The 23,434-nt window shown below is 41.7% G+C and overlaps 1 protein-coding gene across 2 annotated transcripts in view; it reads right to left on the bottom strand.

Moving 5' to 3' along the window:
- LOC131813534 (phospholipid-transporting ATPase IB-like) overlaps window positions 1–13,372 on the bottom strand; it is a 249,604-nt gene extending 236,232 nt beyond the window's left edge. Inside the window, exon 1 of one of the 2 annotated variants that reach the window (XM_059143871.1) lies at window positions 13,145–13,372. The gene's annotated coding sequence lies outside the window, so the exon portion shown is untranslated. The remainder of the gene's footprint in view (window positions 1–13,144) is intronic. The other variant, XM_059143873.1, reaches the window with a different exon arrangement.
- Between the last annotated feature and the right edge of the window lie 10,062 nt (window positions 13,373–23,434).

Raw genomic sequence — 23,434 nt, 5'->3', positions numbered from 1 at the left:
ACACGCAGACAGAGAGACACACAGAGAGAGACACACAAAGAGAGACACAGAGAGAGAGAGACACACACACACACAGAGAGACACACACAGAGAAAGACACAGAGACACAGAGAGAGAGAGAGACACAGAGAGAGAGACACACACAGAGAGAGACACACACACACACAGAGACACACACACACAGAGACACACACACACACAGAGACATACACAGAGAGAGAGAGAGAGAGACATGCAGAGAGACACACACACACACAGAGACAGAGAGAGACAGACAGAGAGACAGACAGAGAGAACGACGGGAAGGAGGGAGGTTTCTAGCAGAATAACCCAAATTGGAATCACCAGAGTTGTCCAAGAAATTTCAAGCATTGTCAGTTTAAAATGGTTCAGAACTGGTAGTCCTACAAGATAAAAGCAAATATGACTCTTCTCCAAAAAAAACCCCCTTCATCCTAGGCCTCAAAGAACCACCAAAAATTATTTATAAAAAGGAAAGAAGTACTATACAAAAGAAGCAAGAATTATAAGAACCATTACAAACAAAAGACTACAGAAAATACCCAGTATAGATTTCAGATGCTTGAATTAGAAGATACAGATTTCTTTAAAAGAAAATAAACATGCTTATTATGTATGAAGAAAACATGCTTTAAAATAACTGTATGGAGAGACACTATGGGAAGTGACACAGTAATTTGAAATGGAACCAAATAAAGTCTCTAAAATGGGGGAAGTCCTAATGAAACTTAAAAATTCAATGGACAGGGAAGCCTGGGCCGTTCAGTCGGTTAAGTGTCTGCCTTCGGCTCCAGTCATGATCCCAGGGTCCTGGGATCAAGTTCTGTATTGGGCTCCTTGCTTGGCCCGGAGTCAACTTCTCATTCTGCCTGCCACTCCCCCCTGCTTGAGCTCGCTCTCTCTCTTTCTCTCTCTGAAAAATAAATAAATAAAATCTTTTTTACGATCTAATGGACAAATTTGGCAGCAGATAGGATGCTGCTGAGAGGGAAAATAATAAAGTGATATGTGGATCAGAGACATTCCCCAAAATACAGCATGAGTAGGCAGGAAGACAGAATGTACAGAAAAGAACTTAGGAGGTGAAGTAAACAAAGTGAGAAGATCTAACAAAATTTCAGTTGAATCCTGATGGGGGAGGGGGGAGAGGGAGAGGAAGGTTGAGAGAGTGAGAGGGAGAGAGACAGAGAAAGAGGGAGGAAGGGGGGAGAGAGATGAAGGGAGAGAGAGAAGGAGAGAAAGAGAGAGGGGGAAGAGGGAAGGAGCGAGAAAGAGGGAAAGAGAGGGAGAAACCGGACAAAAGCAACGCGCAAAGAGACAATGGCTGTGAATTTTTCACAAAGGCAAGAAAACCAACAAATCTCAAACAAGGTAAATAAAAAATAAAATCACACTTAGATTTATAATGAATACACATAAAACAAAAGACAAAGAGGAAATCTTAAAAGCAGCCAGAAAAAAAAAAAAAAAAAGATACGAGGAAGGAACTCTTCCCAAAATATTTTATGAAATCACTAGGACACCAAAACCAGACAAAGCAAGAAAAAAAAATAGTACAAATTAAAATCCTTTATAAACATGAATACAAAACTCCTTAACAAAACACCAAAACTCAAATCTACCAGTATTTAAAATGATTATACATCATGACTTTTATGAGTTGAATTGCATCTTCACACTGAACGAAGATACAGTGACGTCCTAATCCCCAGTACCTCAGAATGTGACCTTATTTTGCAATAAGCTGTCTTAGTCTATTCGGGCTGCTCTAATAAAATACCACAGACTACACAAACTCATAAACAACAGACTACCACAGCTCACAAACAACAAATTTATTTCTCACAGTTTTGAAGGCTGGGAAGTCCAAGATCAAGGCACCAGCATGGTGATTTCGGTGAGGACCATCTTCCCAGTTCACATTTGGTGCATTCCCATCATGCCCTCACATAGGGGAAGGGGCTAAGGAGCTCTCTGGGCCCTCATTTACACACCACTGATCCCATTTGTGAGGGCTCCACCTGCGTCCTTAAGCACCTCCCAAAGGCTCCACCTACTAATACCCTCACCATTGGTGGTTAGGATTTCAACATATGCTTTGAGGGGGGAGGGACACAAACATTCACACCTTAATGCAAGGTGTGAGCTTGCATTAAGCAAGCTTAAGCTCCTTGCAGACTTAACCAAATTAAGATAATGTCAAAGGGTGGGCTCTAATCCAAAATGATTGCTGTCCCTATGATAAGGGGAGCTTTGGTCACAGACATAGATACACATAGAAAGGGAAGACTATGTGAGGAGACAAGAAAAATACTGTGTGAGGTACAAAATGAAATCATGCTGCTACAAACAAGGAACACCTGGAGCTCCCAGAAGCCACAAGAGGCAAAGAATGACCCTTCACCCACAGGTTTCAAATCAAGCATGGTTCTACTCCGACATCCTGACTTCAGACTTCTATCCCTGCAAGTTCTGAGACAATAGATTTCTATTGTTCTAAGTCACCCAGTTTGAGATACTTTCCTATGATAACCCTAGGAAACGGATAGTGATCTGGTGGGGTTTATTCCAAAAAAGGAAGTTTGATTCATCATTTGAAAATAAAATGATGTAATTTATCATCTCAAAAGACTAAAGGGAAAAAAGCCCTAGGATAATCACAACAGATACAGAAGAAGCATTTGACAATTTTAACATCAATTGATAAAAATTCAACAAGCCAAGGAAATAGGGTAAATTCTTCTACCTGATGAAGGATATCTATGAAAGACTTGCAGCAAATATCAGACTTAAATGTGAAAGACCAAATGTTTTCTTCCTAAGACTGGCAAAAATGCAGGCTGTCCTTATTCACCACATGTATACAATATCGAAAGGGAAATATTGCATTTATCAATGCAATAAGGTGAGACAAATAAACAAAAAGCAAAGGGAAAAGAAAGAAATAGAACTCCATTCACAAACCACATGATGGCTTATATAAAATACTCTCAAAGAATCTATCATAAAAACTTTTCTGGTGTACCATGTGAAAATAATTGGAGATTAAGACTCCCCTCCTCGAACATAGGCAGCAACCTCTTCAACCTTAGCCGCAGCAACGTCTTCCTAGGAACATCGCCAAAGGCAAGGGAAGCAAGTGCAAAAATGAACTACTGGGATTTCATCAAGATCAAAAGCTTTTGCACAGCAAAGGAAACAGTTAACAAAACCAAAAGACAACTGACAGAATGGGAGAAGATATTTGCAAAGAACTTATCAGATAAAGGGCTATTGTCCAAAATCTATAAAGAACTTAGCAAACTCAACACCCAAAGAACAAATAATCCAATCAAGAAATGGGCAGAAGACATGAATAGATATTTCTGCAAAGAAGACATCCAGATGGCCAACAGACACATGAAAAAGTGCTCCATATCACTCGGCATCAGGGAAATACAAATCAAAACCCCAATGAGATATCACCTCACACCAGTCAGAATGGTTAAAATTAACAAGTCAGGAAATGACAGATGCTGGGGAGGATTTAGAAAAAGGGGAACACTCCTACACTGTTGGTGGGAATGCAAGCTGGTGCAACCATTCTGGAAAACAGCATGGAGGTTCCTCAAAGTGTTGAAAATAGAACTACCCTATAACCCAGCAATTGCACTACTGGGTATTTACCCTAAAGATACAAATGTAGTGATCCGAAGGGGCACGTGCACCTGAATGTTTATAGCAGCAATGCCTACAATAGCCAAACTATGGAAAGAACCTAGATGTCCATCAACAGATGAATGGATAAAGAAGAGGTGGTCTATATACACAATGGAATAGCCATCAAAGGAAAAGAAATCTTGCCATTTGCAATGACGTGGATGGAACTAGAGGGTATCACGCTTAGCGAAATAAGTCAATCAGAGGAAGTGGAGATGCAACATGGGGGGTTAAGGGGGTAGGAGAAGAATAAATGAAACAAGATGGGATTGGGAGGGAGACAAACCATAAGTGGCTCTTAATCTCACAAAACAAACTGAGGGTTGCTGGGGGGAGGGAGGGGTGGGAAAAGGGGTGGGGTTATGGACATTGGGGAAGGTATGTGCTATGGTGAGTGCTATGAAGTGTGTAAACCTGGTGATTCACAGACCTGTACCCCTGGGGATAAAAATACATTATATGTTTATACAAAATTTTAAAAAAAAAAAGACTCCCCTCCTCCTAAAGAGAAAAAAATAACTGATTAAACTGAAAATCAACAACTCTTCTTAGATCCATCAGATAATTCAGGTCACAGGGCAAATTGCCATCCCAAAAATGGAAGAGTTGGGTAAATATGAAGAATCACAGTTTATCTCTGGAGCCAGCAATTGGTAGAAACATGAGAGGGTAATGGACTAATTGCAGAAGGCTGAACCATGCATTAGCTTTGAGATAAAATCTCCTGAGGACACAGCCCAAGACGGGGACCTTAAGGAGCACCGCCATGTTCTCAGGATGAAGATCAGAGAAAAGGCCCTCATGCTTCCAGCAAGGGAAGGGGAAAGGGGACCATTATAAAATATGCCCAGCACATTCTGTTCCCCTCAACAAAGGCCTGCCCTCAAGAAGTATTTTACCAGAGATTCATCAACACGGAAGAAGGGAAATACCTAACTTTAGCTCATTCTAGTCTTAGTCTTCCTGTCTCATTTAACAGGGGGGGAAAACCACCTAAAAAGTCCTTGTAAAGAACAGAAACAAGTCATAGGATTATAGAACATTTGCTCTCTCCTGCACTTATCACAACACAAATACAGTTCCTGTACAGTAAGAGGGAATTACTGCTGAAAAAAACTGGCTTAAAACCTATTTAGGAAGGAGTCTCAGTCTCTTCAACAATTGGTGTTGGGAAAATTGGACAGCCACATACAGAAGAATGAAATTGGACCATTTCTTTACACCACACACAAAAATACACTCCAAATGGATGAAGGACCTCAATGTGAGAATGGAAACTATCAAAATCCTTGAGGAGAACACAGTCAGCAACCTCTTCAACCTCAGCCACAACAACTTCCCCCCAGAAACATCACCAAAGGCAAGAAAAGCAAGGGCAAAAATGAACTATTGGGACTTCATCAAGATCAAAACTTTTGCACAGCAAAGGAAACAGTCAAGAAAACCAAAAGACAACTGACAGAATGGAGAACATATGTGCAAACAACATATCAGATAAAGGGCTAGTATCCAAAATCTGTAAAGAATTTATCAAACTCAACACCCAAAAAACAAATAATCCAGTCACGAAATGGGCAGAAGACATGAACAAACATTTCTGCAAAGACATCCAGGTGGCCAACAAACACATGAAAAAGGGCTCCACACCACTCAGCATCAAGGAAATACAAATCAAAACCACAGTGAGATACCACCTCACACCAGTCAGAATGGCTAAAATTAACAAGTCAGGGAATGACAAATGTTGGCAAGGATGCAGAGAAAGGGGAATCCTCCTACATTGTTGTTAGGAATGCAATTGGTGAAGCCATTCTGGAAAACAGCATGTCGATTCCTCAAAAAGTTGAAAATAGAGCTACCCTATGACCCAGCAATTGCACTACTGGGTATTTACCCCAAAGGTACAAATGCAGTGATCTGAAGGGGCATGTGCACCTGAATGTTTATAGCAGCAATGTCCACAATAACCAAACTATGGAAAGAACATAGATGTCCATCAACAGATGAATGGCTAAGGAAGAAGTGATATATAGTGATATATATATAATGGAATACTATGCAGCCATCAAAAGAAATGAAATCTTGCCATTTGCAATGACATGGATGGAACTAGAGGGTATTATGCTGAGCAAAATCAAACAGAGAAAGACAATTAGCATATGATCTCTCTGATATGAGGGATCTGAGAGACAGGGTGGGAGGTCATGGCGGGTAGGGAGGGAAGAAATGAAACAAGTTGGGATTAGGAGGGAGACAAACCATAAGACATTCTTAATCTCACAAAACAAATTGAGGGTTTCTGGGGGTTGGGGGTAGGGAGAAGGTGGCTAGGTTATGGACATTGGGGGAGATATGTGCTATGGTGAGTGCTATGAAATGTGTAAGCCTGGTGATTCACAGACCTGTACCCCTAGGGCAAATAATACATTATATGTTAATTTAAAAAAAAAAAAAAAACTTCTCTTGAGAAACAGCTGTGTTTTGAAACTTTGCTACTTAGAAATGTAACAGTGGAAGATGTGGGGTTTGGGAGGGTTTAGATTTCATGTGAGCATTCATGGAAAAGAGATCTGAGCACTGGGATAAGGCAAAAGGAGAATGCTTGAGAAAGAGACAGCAAGAAGATGGTGGACTTGGTGTGACATGCCAACCTCAGCAGGTTTAGCTGTCACCCTGATGGGCAGCTTCTGAGGCAGACTACAGGAGAAGAAGGAGATAACTCAGTCCCCGCTGATTCAGTGAGGACTTGGTCTCCAGTTCTGCGATTCAGAGGTAAACCAGTACTGCTGTGCTCTCCACTAATGGGTTCTGGCACATAGCTAAGAGCAGAACTACTGCATAAGAAAGAGAGACAAGACTTGCCCGGGGCCATGCACAGCCAAAGCATACTTGAAAGTAAATCTATCTCATAAACCAATAAGAAAAAACAAATTTCAACCATAGTGGGTAAATTAAAACTAGTCTTACATCATCTTAATTTCACATCTTGGTTTATTTTATTTTTTTAAATATTTTATTTATTTAGTTGAGAGAGGGGGGTAGAAAACGGGTGAGCATGAGCAGGGGGAGGGGCAAAGGGAGAGGGAGAGAAGTAGACTCCCCTCTGAGCCTGGAGCCTGATGGGAGACTTAATCCCAGGACCTTGGGACATGACCTAAGCCAAAGTCAGATGCTTGGTATTCAGGTGCCCCCCTCACATCTTGCTTCAACATCATGTTGTCTTGTAATGGAAATGTATATATGTTTAATCCATACTTACCTTTCTATTTAATAAACAGGTATTTTTATGTAGGTAAAACACGGAATTTTAATAAACTATGGCTATATAAAGGGAAAAAAATAAGAAGGAGTCTCTAGGGAAACCAAAATACACACTGAATCTGCAGCTGCATATAGAACAACATCCAGGGGTGGGAAAGGGGAGGCTACACATAAAGTGAATGACAACAACCATAAAGTCTACACATAAAGTGAATGACAACAACCCACATCAGAGTGGTAGGAGAGGCTGACACTATCTCACTGTGAACACTACCAGAGGTGTGGCAACACACAATCAGGAGGAAATCAGAACCCTAAGCTTCTCCCTGAGGAGTGAGGAGTGAATGGTTTGAACCCCCCTTGTGGCATCCTGACTTTTTCCTTCATCTTAGAAATGAGTCCCCAAAACACCTAATGTGGCCTGCATCCACAAGACTCACAAGACTATGCTGAACTGAGTTGTTCTTAAAGGGTTCACATATGCAAATACACCTACTCCAGGACCAAGCACAGAGGCAGCCAACTGAAAAGTGCCTACCTAGATTTTTGTTAAAAAGTCATGTTAAAGCACTAGGTTGAGGGGCTAGCATCTGCATTAATGCACATCTAGGGGTCTGTGGAAATTCTCTTCTAACACGGAGGCCTGGGGCACCATCTTTGCACACCGCTTTGCCTCCCTCCAACCCTCTGGTATCTCCTGGAGTGGAGCTTGTACCCCCATCTGGTGACCTGATTTTGCAGCTGACAGGACTTAGACTCCTGAGTCTCACTGGACTATAAGCAACGGAGAAAGAGTTTTTACCCAGCCTCCACCCCATCTACAAGGCAGAGCATAGAGGCAACAGACTGAGGAGCCCAGGCTCTCTGTGAACCAAGCCAATTAATTTCTCCCCACAGGTGTCACCCGAGGGACAGGCTTCTAACCAAACACACATATAAACGCCACAGTCATCCTCTCTAGAGACCTGGGAGGTTAGGACTGTCTATACTCTGCCATCCTCCAGAGCACCAGTGTCTCCCAGAGGGGAGCTTCTAGACTCAGTGGTGCCCCAGTTTTCATGGCTGCCACTCAGGGGATGCTGCTTGCTTCCCTGGCTCTGGTTCCCAGTGGGGTTTACCTTCCTGGGTCTCATGGGATGGGACTGCACCAGTCACAGAGCTGCTTTTTGGCTAGCATGACCCCCAAAGCAGGTCACAGACAGTGGACTGAAACCAGTGCCTCCCCCCACAGCCCCAGTCTTTCTGTGGAAGAGGCCTTTTAGCTAGTCCTGGAGCTTCAGCCTGAGGGGTGGGCTACTAGTTTGGCACACTAAGGACTGTTGACGTATTCTCTAGGGATGGATGTTGGTGGATGCTTGCTGTGTGCTTGCCCTCTACCTAATTCCGGGTTGCCAATATCTCCCAGAAATGAGCTGGACCCTTGTCTGGGCACCCTGATTTTTCTAACTGCTGCCCAGGGATCACCTCTAGGTTGCCTAGCTCTTAAGCAGCAGGATTTATACTCAGGGGTCCCCTAAGAACGTAACCAAAAGAGAAAGTTTTTAACCAGCTACCCCTCTTAGGGCACAGCAGAGCGGCAGCTGTCTTTCTGTAAAACAGGCCTATTGGCTTCAGAGCTGCAAACTGAGGGGAAGGCCTCTATCAAGCACACGTGTAACAGCTAACTGGAATCCTCTTCAGAGACCTCAGAGGCTGGTACCATCTTTGCAACTGCTACCCAGGGAACTCCTCTAGACTGCCTGGTTCTGCTAGCCAGTGGGGCTTACATTCAGGGTCGTGCCTGTATACGTGAAAAACTTCATGTATACATGAAAAACTGCCACCTGAAGGCCTATGTACCCATCAGGAAATGAAAACACTAACTTTAAAAGATATTCATTGCAGCATTATTTACAATAGTCAATATATGGAAGCAACCAAACTGTCTGCTGGTGAATGAATAATAAAGAAAACATGGTATAGATAGATAGATAGATAGATAGAGGCATAGATATTATTCATATATATATATAAATAATAAAGAAAACATGGTGTATATATGTGGTGTATGTGATAGATATATATATACCATGTTTTCTTTATATATATGTGGTATATATATATATATATATACATATTTTATTATTCATTCTCTCTCTATATATGTGTGTATATATATATATATATACAATTAATTGTTTAGTCATAAAAAAGAGGAAATCTTGCCGTCGGCAACAACACGAATGGACCACAAGGACAGTATGCTAACTGAATTAGAGCAGAGAAAGACAAATACCTTATGATCTCACTTGCATGTGGGAATCAAAACAAACAAAAAAACAAGCTCATAGTTCCAGGGAACAGATTGGTGACTGCCAGAGGTAGGGATGGGGAGTGGGCAAAATTTTAAAGAAGGTCAAAAGGTACAAACTTTTGGTTACAAAATAAATAAATCCTGGGGATATAACATACAGCATGGTGACTGTAGTTAATCATACGGTATTGCATATTTGAAAGTTGCTAAGACTAAATCTTAAAAGTTCCTATCACAAGAAAAAAAATTTGCAACTATGTGTGATGACAGATACTTACTAGACTTGTGGTGATCATTTCACAATATATACAAATATTGAATCATTATGTTGTACACCTGAAACTAATGTTGTATGTCAGTTATATATCAAAAAAAAAAAATTTAACATAGAGGGGCGACTGGGTGGCTCAGTTGTGTAAGTCCAACTCTTTTTTTTTTTAATTTTTTCAATTTATTTATTTTCAGAAAAACAGTATTCATTATTTTTTCACTACACCCAGTGTCCAACTCTTGATCTCAGCTCAGGTGTTGATCTCAGGGTTGTGAGTTCAAACCCTGTGTTGAGCTCCATGCTGGGCCGAGACTTACTTAAAGAAAAAAAAAAAGTTAAACATAGAATTACCTTATAATCTGGGAATTCTCCTTCTCGACTTTTCTCGATTTTCTCCCCAAAAATTAAAAGCAGGGACTCAAAAAGAAACTTGCACACCAGTGTTCACGGAAGTATTATTCACAGTGGCCAAAATGCACAAATAACCCAAATGCCCATCAACAAATAACCTGATTTTTTAAAAATGTGATATATACATATAAGGAAATATTACTCAGCCTTTAAAAAGAATGAAATTCTGATACATCTTACATGAATGAAACTTGAAAACGTTATGGTAAGTGAAATAAGGCAGACACAAAAGGACGAATATTATGATTCCACTTATATGACGTAACTAGAGTAGTCAAATTCACTTAAACGGTAAAAACAGAATGGAGGTTATCAGGGGCTGGCAGAAAGGAAAAAAGGATAATTTAATGGGTATGGGTTTTTTATCTAGGATGATGAGAAAGTTCCTAAAATATAGCATGGGGATATTTACACAATTTTGTAAATGTACATTATGCTACTGAATTATTAACCTAAAAATGGTTTGAATGGTAGATTTTCTGTGTCTCTGAACTCAATAAGATAATAGGCAACAGATATTATAAAATCATTATAATTAAACAGTGCCTAGGAAAAAAATAAGCAAAAGAAATTTGAGCATATACACATTCAGAGGCCTAGAGAGTAATGAGTGGCATTAAAAGTCTTCGGGAAAAGAATAGACCATCCTGAAAATGACACTGGACTAACTGGTTAGTGATTTGGGGGAGGAAATTATATCTCTAACTTACTCTACTCACAAAAATACATTTTAGACAGGCTAAATGTCTAAGCATAAAAAGCAGAATTTCAAATATTTGAAAGAAAATATTAATTGAATTTGTATGATATCACGGTATGGGAAAGATCACTGCAAAAATGGTCAAAAGCATAAACCATAAAGGAAAACACTAATTAATCTGACTCACTTCATGACAACAAAGAATCTTCGATACATTGCAAAATGAAATAAAATTTAAAAACAAATCCCTTACCTCTAGAGTATATTTTACTATATGTAACTGACATGGGTGTTCTACCCAGATGATTTTAAGAAGTCCTACAAATCCATAAAAAAATATAAAAACATGAGCAAAATATATGATTGTTGCTTAATTTGGCCCATAAACATACTAAGATATGCTCAAGTTCAATGAGGCTAAAGCTAAAAACTCAAGAGTGTGACAATGCCAAGTGTTGGTGAGGACATGGGGAATGGGAAGCCAGCAGAGGACAGGCAGAAGCATAAATTACTCTAAGCATTTTAAAGAGTAAGTTTAGGCAGCAGGTGTCCCACAGTCCAGTACAGTAGTCACTCCTTATCCATGGGTGGTACATTCCAAGACCCTCAGCAGATGCCTGAAACCACAGAGAGTACTGAAACTTATAAACGCTATGTTATTTCCTATTCATACACAATTATGATGAAGTTCGAGTTACAAATTAGGCATGGTGAGAGATTAACAGCAATAATAATAAAATAGACCAGTTACAACAATATACCATAACAAAGGTTATGTGAATATGGCCTCTCTCTCTCAAAATATCTGGTAGTATTGTAGCTCACCTTCTTCTTGGGATGATGGGAGGTGATAAAATGTTTGTGCAAGGAGACAAAGTAAGGTCAATGACATGGGCACTGTCACCTGGTGTTAGGCTACTATTGACCTGCTGACCATACACCAGAAGAAGGATTATCTGCTCCTGGGCTGCAGGTGACCCCGGAATATACTGAAACCTTGGAGAGCAAAACTGGTTAAGAAGGGACTACTGCATTTCCACTTCTAATTATGGCTTTAAAAAATCTCATACGTGTGTCCAAGGAGATGTGAACAAGCATGTGCATTTCAGCACTGTTTGCAACAGTGAAAAAAAAAAAAAAAGGAAAAAATTTGTCAATAGAGGAACAGGTAAATAAAACCCATCTTGGGCGCCTGGGTGGCCCAGACAGTTAAGTGGCTGCCTTTGGCTCAGGTCATGATCCCAGGGTCCTGGCATAGAGCCCCACAACAGACTCCTTGCTCAGCAGGGAGCCTGCTTCTGTGGCTGGCCATTCTCCCTGTATGTGCTTCTGTCTCTTCTCTCGCTCGCTCTCTGTCAAATAAATTAAAAAATTCTTAAAAAAAAAGTCTTAATCATGTGATGAAATATTGTGGAGATGTTTAAAAGAGTGACTATCGGGGCACTTAGGTGGCTCAGTGGATTAAGCCTCTGCCTTCGGCTCAGGTCATGATCCCAGGGTCCTGGGAACGAGCCCCGCATTGGGCTCTCTGCTCAGCAGGGAGCCTGCTTCCCCCTCTCTCTCTGCCTGCCTCTGCCTACTTGTGATCTCTGTCTCTCTGTCAAATAAATAAATAAAATCTTTAAAAAAAAAAAAAAAAGAGTGACTATCAACAGATGATAGATGATTGATATGGTAGATAGAGCTGAGAAATCTAAGAGTGATGTGAAAATGATAGACATGTACTCTACTAAATCATTTATGTAAACTTTTCAAAAACGTAAGTACAATATTGTGTCTTGCTTATGGATCTGTATTTATAAATGTAGGTATGTAAATGTATTTTTAAATGAGTGAAATCATTCACAACACACTCAGAATAGTAAGTGCCTGGAGCAGGGGCCAAGGTAGGGAGACAGAGGGATTGAGCGTGGAGGTAACATTAAAGGCAATTTTTGCTTTGCCTTATCTCCAATGATTTCTTTAAAAATTAATTAATCAATTCAATTTAAATTAAATAAAATTTTAAAAACAAACATTTAAAAACATAAAACCAAAAAATAACTATATACATATATAAATAGTTTATAAGTGTGTGTGTGTGTGTGTGTGTGTGTGTGTAGGTTTATTCTGTATGGTGAACATATGCATGTTTGTTGAATTTTATATACATGGGCACAGACACACATCACACAGAGTGACTACACTGGCAACCGCCAAACAGTGACAGTCCAAACTACTAGAATGTTTTTAAGCAGTGGGTAAGTGAATATGAATCTGTCGTCTTGGTTTATTATTTTTCTGGCCATTTAAGGTACAGGGCACTAATTCCAGCCTCTTGACACCTGTTCCGCAAAATTTCAAGGGCCAGGCCCTGGAATGAAAGGGAAGGACTGGCTCCCTGGGTGAGCCTGGGACTCCCAGAATGGACCAAGTTCAGTTACTGGAACAGTTGCAGCTGCTCTTAAAGGGACCACACACTGAAACAGAGGGTTTCCTAGTTACTCACCAGTTGGGCTGGGGACAACAATTTTGACTGGAAAACTGACCCGTTCCGGTTAATATCCTGAATGTCTTCACCCAGCACCAACAGTCCTAATCCGGACGGTGGCCCCTGGTCCTGGCTCAGAATCAGCAGAAACCTTCCCAGCTTGCCTCTGGAAGTTCTGAGAGTGGAGGGCTCAACGCCACCCTCACTCTGTGCTCCTGGGACAGGGCTGTCCTTCCACACTCTCCCAGCCTGCTTTCCTTGCTCTCTGAAGTACCTCCCTCCTTTCAATTCAGCCTGAAGGATAAAAGAGACCTACCATGCTTGGGAGTTAATTTGCTTTTCCTCCAAATGGTGAAAAAAAAAAAAGGAGGGAACGTGCCTTCCTAATAGGTGAACACTTAAAGATAAGACAGTACCTCACCGGATACATGAATTTAACGTAGATTTGATAATTGATGATTTTCACCAATACTGTTGAAGACTAAGTCACTGGCTCTCAAATTATAGGGTCTCAGGATTCTTCAGATTCTTAAAAAAGACCAAAGAATCTAAGGAACTTTTGTTTATGTAGCTTATATCTATTGCTAGTATTTACCATATTAGAAATTACACTGGTACAACCATTCCTGAGAACAATCCAGCATGACTTAGTGAAATGAAATACGTAAGCCCGAAACCTCTGGCATTTACTCTAGGACATATATACAAAAAACAAACAAAACAAAACACCACTACAGGGCAGGTTCATAGAAGCTGTGTACAAGTTCATAAAAGCAAGAAGAGTTGGGAATAACCTAGGTAAGTATGAGTAGAGGAAAAGATGAGCTATGGTATGTGACTGCACCAATCAGAAGGATGTCATATAAAAAAATAAAAATAAAAATAAAAAAGAAGGATGTCATATAAAATAACATGACTAGATCCTGAAGACCTAGCATTTCATGAGAGTTGGCAGAATGAGATTTATAGTACAATATCCTTTATGTAAAATTTTAAAACTTATACAAAGTAAATATTATTGTAGAGTTTTCCAAGGAAATATATTCAAAATAGAGAAGATGGCTGGTGGGGGAGGGGACAAACATTAACTATATGAGCGAGTGAGGAATGTGGAAATGCAGACAGGAGATGAAAAAAAAACTGCTCATGAGAGAGAGACATCCAAAGATGGATTACTCTGTAAGGCTGTCTGTCACAAGTAGACAAGAGAATTTTTGCGGTCCTTGTTAAAAAAAAAAAAAAAAAAAAAGTGATTCATTTTTCGTCCTTCTCTTCCTGTTTCTCACCATTCCCAGGTAAATTCCACACATGTGCATATACACTTTTAACTTCTTCTTACCACCATATTTAAATTATTAGAATATCAGTTGGCGGGGTGCCTGGGTGGCTCAGTCAATTAAGCATTTGGCTTCAGCTCAGGTCATGATTTCAGAATCCTGGGATTGAGCCCCATATTGGGCTCCCTGCTCAGCAAGGACTCTGCTTCTCCCTCTCCTTCTGCCTGCTGCTCTGCCTGCTTTTGTTCTCTCTCTTTTGGTCAAGTAAATAAATAAGAATATATGAGCTGGGGAAGTGATGTCTGTGCTTCATGTGTCATGAAACAGCTTCTGATTCACTATTATCATCTCAAATGTAGAAGGTTCGCTTCCCTGGATGAATCTGAAAAGGGAACATCTCACGAGTTGATAATACTTGAAAATCAACACTTGGAACAGAGTTAGCCGCCCTCCCCTAACCCTGTATTTTTAAAACGGAACATCGCTTGTAGCAAAGATGTTAACTGGATGAAATGTAACATAAGCCCAACTGGCAGAAAGCAGCTCCTTGAATACACTGGGGAAGAAGAGGTACATCTGCTCAACCTGATTTGCTTCTCCCTACCACACCCAGCTTGGAGCCCCTTATCAGCTCTCGATAGGGAGCTATGACCATGTGATAGGTCACAGTTTAGGGAAACTATGGAGCAGGGCCCACTTCTAGACTGTCCACCAGGAGACTTAATTGTGCCCCTTCTCCTATTAGTTTGAGAGAATGCCCTAACAAAATGCCACAGACTACATGACTACATGATATAGATATAAATCTATTTTCTCACATTTCTGGAGACTAGAAGATCAAGGTGCTGGCAGGTTAGGCTTCTTCCAAGACTCCTCTCCTTGCCTTGCAGATGACCATCTTCTTGCTGTGTTCTCATGTGATCTTTCCTCTGTAGACACACATTCCTGGAGGCTCTCTGTGGATTCTAATCTCTTCTTATAAAGATACCAGTCATATCAGATTAAGGCTCACTCTAAAGGGCTCATTTTAACTTAATTTCCTCTTTAAAGGAAAAAATATGACTTTTTGGAAACAAAAAGTCATATTCGGAGGCACTAGAGATTAGGACTTCAATATATGAATTTTGTGAGGAGACGTATTTCAATCCATAACAATTTCCAAAGGGTCTTGCTCATGATCAGTTTCCTCTTGATGCTTTAGCAGCCAAGGAGTTTAGTACCAACCACAGTGCTCATTTTCTGAATCAAGTGTATTTTAAGAGGATACCAGACCCAAAGAATGAGCTTCTTTCTCCAGCCCCAGACTCCAGGCATACTCATCATCTCCTCTTCTCCAAGATAACCTAGTGAGTAACTGGGATATCCTTAGGGCTTATCACATTGCCTTCCTTAAGATAAAACTTGGCTTATTCATCTTTGACGTCCTGATTACCATCACAGCTGCTGGCATTCTAATAAATTATGTACAGATGTACCTTGTGTGCAAGCCATGAGCAAGCTGAAAGTGAAGAACACTGGGGAGGATGGGAGACCCAGAAGAAGAGTCCATGAGGGAGTCAGACAGGGTGGGCCAGAAACTAATGTGCTACCCCTTCATTTTTGCAGAGACCTCCTTGTATGGAAGTATGCACTTCCAAGTTATAGCAAGATGCCAGGCAATTTCCAATTTGAAAATATGCATGGTAAATAGCAAAAATGATAGATTTCTTATAGTTCTCTCATACTTATTTAAAACTTGTGATTCTCAAGGCATAGTGTCTATGTGTTTGACCAGGAAAAGGTAGGAAGACAGTATTCTCATATTCCAGGGAAAACCAGCAATGGACTTGTTCTGGACAAACCTGTCAGTCTTAAGACACAAAATTACCCATCAGATCTTTAGAAGTGAACCTTAAGGATCTGACCAAGAGGAGGGGAAACCACTGAAGACAGTGGTGGTTGTCTGGGTTGGAAGGCCTGAGGTGAGACAGAAAGAAGGGTTAGATGGCAAACTATGAAATGAAATTATACCTTTCTTGTCAAGACTGGCCATTGTTGGGGCACCTGGGTGGCTCAGTTGGTAAAGCATCTGACTCTTGATTTAGACTCAGGGTCTCAGGGTTGTGAGATCAAACCCCGCATTGGGCTATGCACTGGGTGTGGAGCCTGCTTGGGCTCTCTCTCCCTCTGTCCCCCACTCCTCTCTCTCATCCTCTCTCAAAATTTAAAAAAATAAATGAATAAATTTTTAAAAGACTGACCATTGTTCTGCAGAGAAATTTGTCTTCAGTTCATTTCCTGGTATTCTCTAGTCTATACTTTTACTTTAAGGATGCTCTTCCCAGCCTCCCCTTGAAAGACTACTATGGACTAGACTGTGGACCCCCAAAAAGATATGTTGATGTCCTAATCCCTGGTATCTGAGAATGTGCCCTTACTTGGAAATAGGGTCTTCGTAAATGTAGCCGAGTTGAGATGTCATTAGGTGGATCCTGATCCAATAGGATCGGGGTCCTTATAAGAAGAAAGTGCCGTGTATAGACAGAAACACACCAAGAGGAGTGCCACATGATGATAGACAAAGAGAATGGAGTGATGGGTCTATCATCAAGAGAACACCAAGAATTGATAGCCACCGCCAAAAACTAGGAAAAGGCAAGAGAGGATTCTCCTCAAAACCTCAGAGGGAGCATGGCTCTATGGATACCTTGATCTCAGACTTGTATCCTCCAGAATTGTGAAAATATACTTCTGTTGTTTTAAGCCACCTGGTTTGTTGGGCTCTAAGAAGCTGACACAAACTTCTGGATACGGCAGCTCTAAGGAACTGATACAAAGACAAACCTCCTGGAAGCACTATCTACACCAGCGGACTCTGCTTTATCAACTCTCATTAACCATTCAGCTTGATGAAATCTGGGTACTACCACTCCCCAGAAACTGCTCACAAACATCACTTCTTGTCAATGTCCTGCTTGTCAACTGCTCCAACAGACTCTTCTTAGATCCCTATGTCACTTCCTGGGAGCATCTTCTTTCTCTGTCCACCTCCAAAACATCAGTGGGCAGCAGAACTCTGTCCTGGTTCCCTTCTTTTCTTGTTTGAACCGCTCTCAGTGTGAGAGTCCATCCATTCTAACATCCAGGTGATAATCATAACCATGAGAGAGGCCCAAATTCAAATCACCCCAAACCTATTCCACCTTACATTTCCTGTAAGTTGAGAAATAGTTTAACAATCTATCGTGCTGCCAGAAAACAAACTAAAACCCTTCAGCTTATTCACTCTCCACATTCAACTGTGAATTTCCTCTTAAATACCTTCTCCATCCACCACCATTGCCAAAAGTCTACAATGACCCACTAGTTTCTCACCTGCACTGTCACATGATCCTCCTCCTTAGTTATGTCCTACCCCATGTGCTTATTTCTTTCCAAAATACAAGTATGATGATGTCATTCTCCGCTTAAGAACATGATTGCCCTCAAAATGGAGCCCAAGCTCCTTAACAAGAGTGTTCTATAACCTGACCCCTGGTTACTTAGTCTTTCTTGCTCCTCACCCTCTTTTTTCCAATTAGATTGAACGTTGAACAATTTTTGGGTCCCTATACTCAAGTCACTTCCTTGCCTATAAACTCTGGCATGTGATACCTCACTAGACTGTAATTCCCACAAGGACAAGAACCAAGTCTAATTCAACATTCTATCTCCAGTGCCAGGCAGTGTGCCTGAAAATCTGCAGGTATTCAACACTTGTTAAATAAAGGAATGGGCATACCTTTGTCTGTAGGTGTCCTGCCTCAGAGACTTCTCAGAAGTTGAAGCAGTGGAAGGCCACTGGCCTGTTTGAGCTCTGCCCAGAAATATAGAAGAATGGTTGCTGTTCCCTCTGCTCCCCATGCCTCTTCTCCACACCCCTGCTAAGGGAAAACCTTTACCAGTGGCAGAAAGCAGGTTCCCACCCTTCAAAACAAGTAGTTCTAGAAAACATCTAGAACATTCCCAGAGGAACTGAGCTCCCACTGGCCACAGGAGTGATTTTCAGACCACATTGTTATATTGGCTCTTCCTCACTCCCTCATGGTCACAATATCCTGCCCCTCACTCAGGCTTTTGGAATTATTACCCAATGGTTTTAGCAGTTGGATCTGTAATACTTTGGGGGGAAAATAATCCACATTCAGAGCTCTGTTAAGATTTGTGGCTTAAAATAAATCCAAATGCTCAGAAAATTTAAAATGCATTATGTGTAACTTGCATTAAATGATGAATTAAGTAAGAAATTATAGCATATTTAGGATAATCACAGGGAATGAGGCTGCTTTGGTTTCCAGACCTGTGGGCTGCAGTTATAGCAATCTTCAGGTCATGAGAGTTCACCACGATAAGTAGTAAGGAGAGAAGTCTTCACTGATAGAGTGGGATTTGAGCTTGGTTTCCCAAAATAAATACATTATCAAAGTCTTGACCCCCAGAAATCCTCATTGGTTTACTGGGGCTACTCAGAGTAAGGACATCCAACACTGAGTCTAGGAGGGACAGATTCTAGAGTTTGTGTGAATATTTGATACTATGAAATTAAAGTCATAATGACATCAATAAAGACTAATTTATAATGCATAATGATGTACCTTTCCACTGTCTCTACATGTATGAACTACTCAATGGTGATTAACAGTATATACTTGGGAAAAAAACACATCTTTGTGTCCGAATCCCAGCTCAGCCACTGATTTTGCAACTTTGGGAAAGTTTTCTTAATTTTATCTGAAACTCAATTTCTTCATCTGTATAATGAAGATAAGCTATTGCTATGGGTTGTCACAAAGATGAAATAAGATTATACATATATATAGAGAGAGAGAGCACTTAGTCCAGTTTCTAATACATGTGTTTTTAAATAATATGTATTGTTATTGTGTCTTGTGCCCTTTCAGCTCTCAGGAAAGGTTAAGTAAATGGCCTAAAGAAGAACTAGAACTAGTGCCTGGGCTCCTGAATCAATCTTGACTTCATGGGTTTGTTTATAGGTTATGATTTATAAACCCAGTACAACAGAAATTTGCTCACAATGCTAATATAAACAGCCAAGGGGTTTTCCTTTTTTTTTTTTTTTTTCCTTTTTGTTTCTTTTCACTTGGCTCACCTTATTACCACACACCGACTGTGAGGCTTATCCAATTCTCACAGTGCGTGGAGAGGCAGGGTCAACAATTAACTTTAACATTCTGAAGCCAACATGGACATTGACAGGCTAATATTGACCTTGTAGCCTTGACAGGGACATTATGGTTTATATTGCTATCTCTGCCAACCAACACCAAGCAAAAAACACCTGGAGAAGTGGGCTGAAGCCATGCTACTCAAGGTCACCAAGTCATTCTCAATATCATCAACCACAGTCAAGATATTCTGTGGAAGAAAAATAGGGCAAAGCTAGTATCAATGAATTCCATGTTCTGTGGACTTGGAGATCTAGTAGTTCTCTGAATTAATAATGAGCATTAGTTTCCTGTGGCTACAGTAACAAATTATAATGAACTTGCTGACTTAAAACACCAGAAATGTATTCTACCACAGCTCTCTAGGCCAGAAATCCAAAATTAGTCCTAGTGAACCAAAAATCAAGGTGTTGATTCATGGGGCACCTGGGTTGCTCAGTCAGTTAAGCAGCTGAATCTTGATTTTGGCTCAGGTCATGATCCCAGGGTCCTGGAATCCAGCCCCACCTCACCATGCCCGCTGCATTCAGAGGGAGCTTTGCGTTCAGTGCGGAGTATGCTTAAGATTCTCTCCCTCCCTCTTCCCCCTCTCCCTGCCCCACTAGTACGCCCTCACTCTCTAAAATAAATGCATAAATCTTTAAAAGAGAAAAAAAATCAAGGTACCGACAAAACACCTTGCTCTCTCTGGAGGCTCAAAGGAAGAATCCAGTCTTCATCTCATCCAGCTTCTGATGGCTGCCAACATTCATTGGCTTGTGGCCGTAAAACTCCAATTCTCCCCCTTCATCTTCCCATGACCATCTTCTCTTTTTCCTGTGTAATCTCTCTTTGCTTCTCTCTATTTAAGGACACCTGTAATAGCACCGATTCAGCTAATCCAAGATAACCTCTCCATCTGGAGATCCTTATTCAATTAGAGCTGCAAACTCTTTTCCAAATGAGGTATCATTCACAGGTTGCAGGCATTAGGAAGTGGAAATCTTAGGGGTGGGTGCATTTTCAGCCTACCACAATGGGCTCATACTTCCTAAAACATAATATCCAGGTACTCCATCAGGCTTGTTTCTAATATATAAAATGGGCCCCTCTATTCACAAATATATATTCTTTACCATGATTTAACAGGAAATGCCTGAAAATCCAACCATGATCCCTAAAAGAGTCTAATGTCTGCTCCCATGGTTCTTCACGCAACAATGCTGGCTGTCTGGTGAGTTGCCTTCTGCCCGACAATCTAACACTTCCCCGAAGAGTCTTCTCATATATATACACCTTTGAATACCTTCCTTTCCACTAGCACAGTAATTCGTGAAAATAATACATTATAAGGAATATACAGCCTTAAGAAGAAACGTTTTTGAAATGTGTAGGTTAAAAGAACAGAGCAAATCCAGTAAGTGACTGGTAAATTTCCCAAATCTGGGAAAGCTGTCCCCAACACAGCCTCCCAGAAGCCGACCCTCCAAAAAGGGAGATAAAGCGCCAACGACTCGAGCTGCCACAAGAATGCAGGGGTTGCTTTTCCCAGTTGCAGGTGATGTAGAAAGACATCCCCTTGGCTTCTCGCTCTTCATCCAGCCCTCGCCACGCCCGCCTTGAAGGGAGTGCTGTCACCAGGTCCCGCTTACAGCTGAAGCGCGTCCCGATGGTCAAATCTCTAGCCAGTCACAGGGCTTGAAGTGGTCCGGCCAACTCGGCTCTGTCCGCAGAGCGCCCAGCCACTACCTCGCGCGTTCGCGTTTGTCTGCGGAGCGCTCGCAGTTGGCCCCGGTGAGCTAGCTCGGATACAGAGCTGGAGAGCCGCTAGCCGCGGGCCGTCGCGGGCTACCCGGCCCCCGCAGCCTGGCTTCACACCGCCCGCAGACTCCGGGACCGCGCCCAGGGCGCGGCCCCTTTCCCCCATCCCCCGCCCCAGCCGTGCTCAGGACCGCGCCCACGCGCGCCGCCGACGCACCCGCAGCTCCGCAGATTCTGATACTTGAGTACACCGAGGCACGCACGCGCACAGCCGTCATTGCGGACCCCGACCTGGCAAAGCCTGGGACTTGGGCCTCCTCGGCCGCCGTCGCCCGCTCTGCGTGCAGCCAGCGGAGCCACAGTAGTCCGGCCACCGTAGGCTCCTGTGGCCCTAGCAACGTGGGAGATCCCAGCCTTGGGACTGGAAAGCTGGGAGGAGACAATAGAACGGCGCAAGCGCTGAAAACTTAAGCCGGCTCAAGAATGGGGAATGTTTGATGGTCAGACTCAGACGGGGCCAGTAGCCTTGGGGATGGCGGAGTATGAGAATTCTTAAGGTTTTCTGGTGTAGTCGGTAAGAATGGTGGCCGGCGAACTCTGGTGACCAAGAAATGTCATGCGTCTTGATTTTCTGGGTCTCAGTCAATTTCTGACTCCTCTGAACCACGTCCACCCACCCTTCCCTGCTCCCATCGGATGTGCTTGTTGAATAAAAATTACCCAAGCCCTTGTTGGAATCTCCTTAGCAGGGATTAGGCCAAATTCTGACTTGCTGGGTAAATTCATGGTTAGCAATTTACCCAGGGTCACATTGCCAGTAAGTGACAGCATTCACACCCAGTTAGCCTAGACTCCAGAGGCTGTTCTCTTAACCAAGATGCTAAATCTCTTTATGAAATGTTTAGCCTCAGCTGTATTAGAAACCAGTTTTGGTCATAGTGCTCTGCACCATGAAGCGCACTAGACTAGGAGTCAAAAAATAGGACTAGCAGTCAGAAGATGACCTATAATAAGACTCTACAGTTCTCTCCTCTTCAGTGTCCTCTGGATGAAATGGGGTTAATGTCCGAGGTCTAGGAATTCTAGGTAGTGTAACTGGTCATTTGAAGGCCACATCCAGCCCCATCATAATGGTATCTCCCGGCTAACAGATTTTTAAGCCCAGCTGCAGCAGCTAGCTCCTAGGTGAAGTAGCCTCATCATCGCTGATGCAAAATTAGATTCTTTACCACTAAACTGGTTGGTGCATGAGGACAGATGAGACATTCTGAGGGTGCAAAGGAGGCAATTATAACTAGCTGCCCCCTATACCCACTCCCTCTCCACCTCCCTTCAAACAGACACAAGAATCTAACTGAATTCCACATGGGGACGGGAGGCGGACTTGAGACAGTGACTCTGTGGTCAAAATGCCACTTATCAGTTTCAGAGAAATCCCTCACGTTACATATGGCTGAATAGCTCGTGGAATTATCCACAGTCCATATCAATTTACATTTTACTTTCCAAAACAAGTGTAATGCCCCCCCCCCCCAAAAAGAGCAGCAACATCTAGGTACTTCTTAAGGCACACGTGCTGACTTCCTTGAAGCCAGAGGCCAGTGACACATGAAGGCACAGATCAGAGGGAGTTTCAGGTGAAACTCCAACCTTAGTTGGCTAGTCAGAACAGGTTCCTGGAGAGGGTTCTCCTTGTGTGAAAACTGATTTGCAGGCTCAAAGGCTTGTGCTCCCCTGAGGCAAAAGGGAGTTTTCTTAAATTTAAGAAATAATCAAAATGGTTCCTATTATAACAGACTTTTTTATGGAAATAGGCAGCCTTGCTCAAACACTCAAAATCAAATGGCAGGCTCATTTGATCATAAGATCAATGGCTGTGTTATATGTGAAATTTTATATCCATTCCAAATAAGAAATAGAAATTTTTAAATTGCTTCATTTTGAACATTTTCACCTAAAACCCAAAGCATTCCAAAGGGAAATTGCACTTAAAGGCTATTTGAATGAATGAATGAATGAATGAATGAACGCAGTTTGCTCCATTCTTACAGAAACCCTACCTTTTCACTTCTGAGACCCTTTATAGA

This window comes from Mustela lutreola, chromosome 13, assembly GCF_030435805.1.
Source record: "Mustela lutreola isolate mMusLut2 chromosome 13, mMusLut2.pri, whole genome shotgun sequence".
Classification (NCBI taxonomy): domain Eukaryota; kingdom Metazoa; phylum Chordata; class Mammalia; order Carnivora; family Mustelidae; genus Mustela; species Mustela lutreola.
The sequence above is the reverse complement of the archived record's forward strand: the minus strand, read 5'-3'. Positions and strand labels throughout refer to the sequence as shown.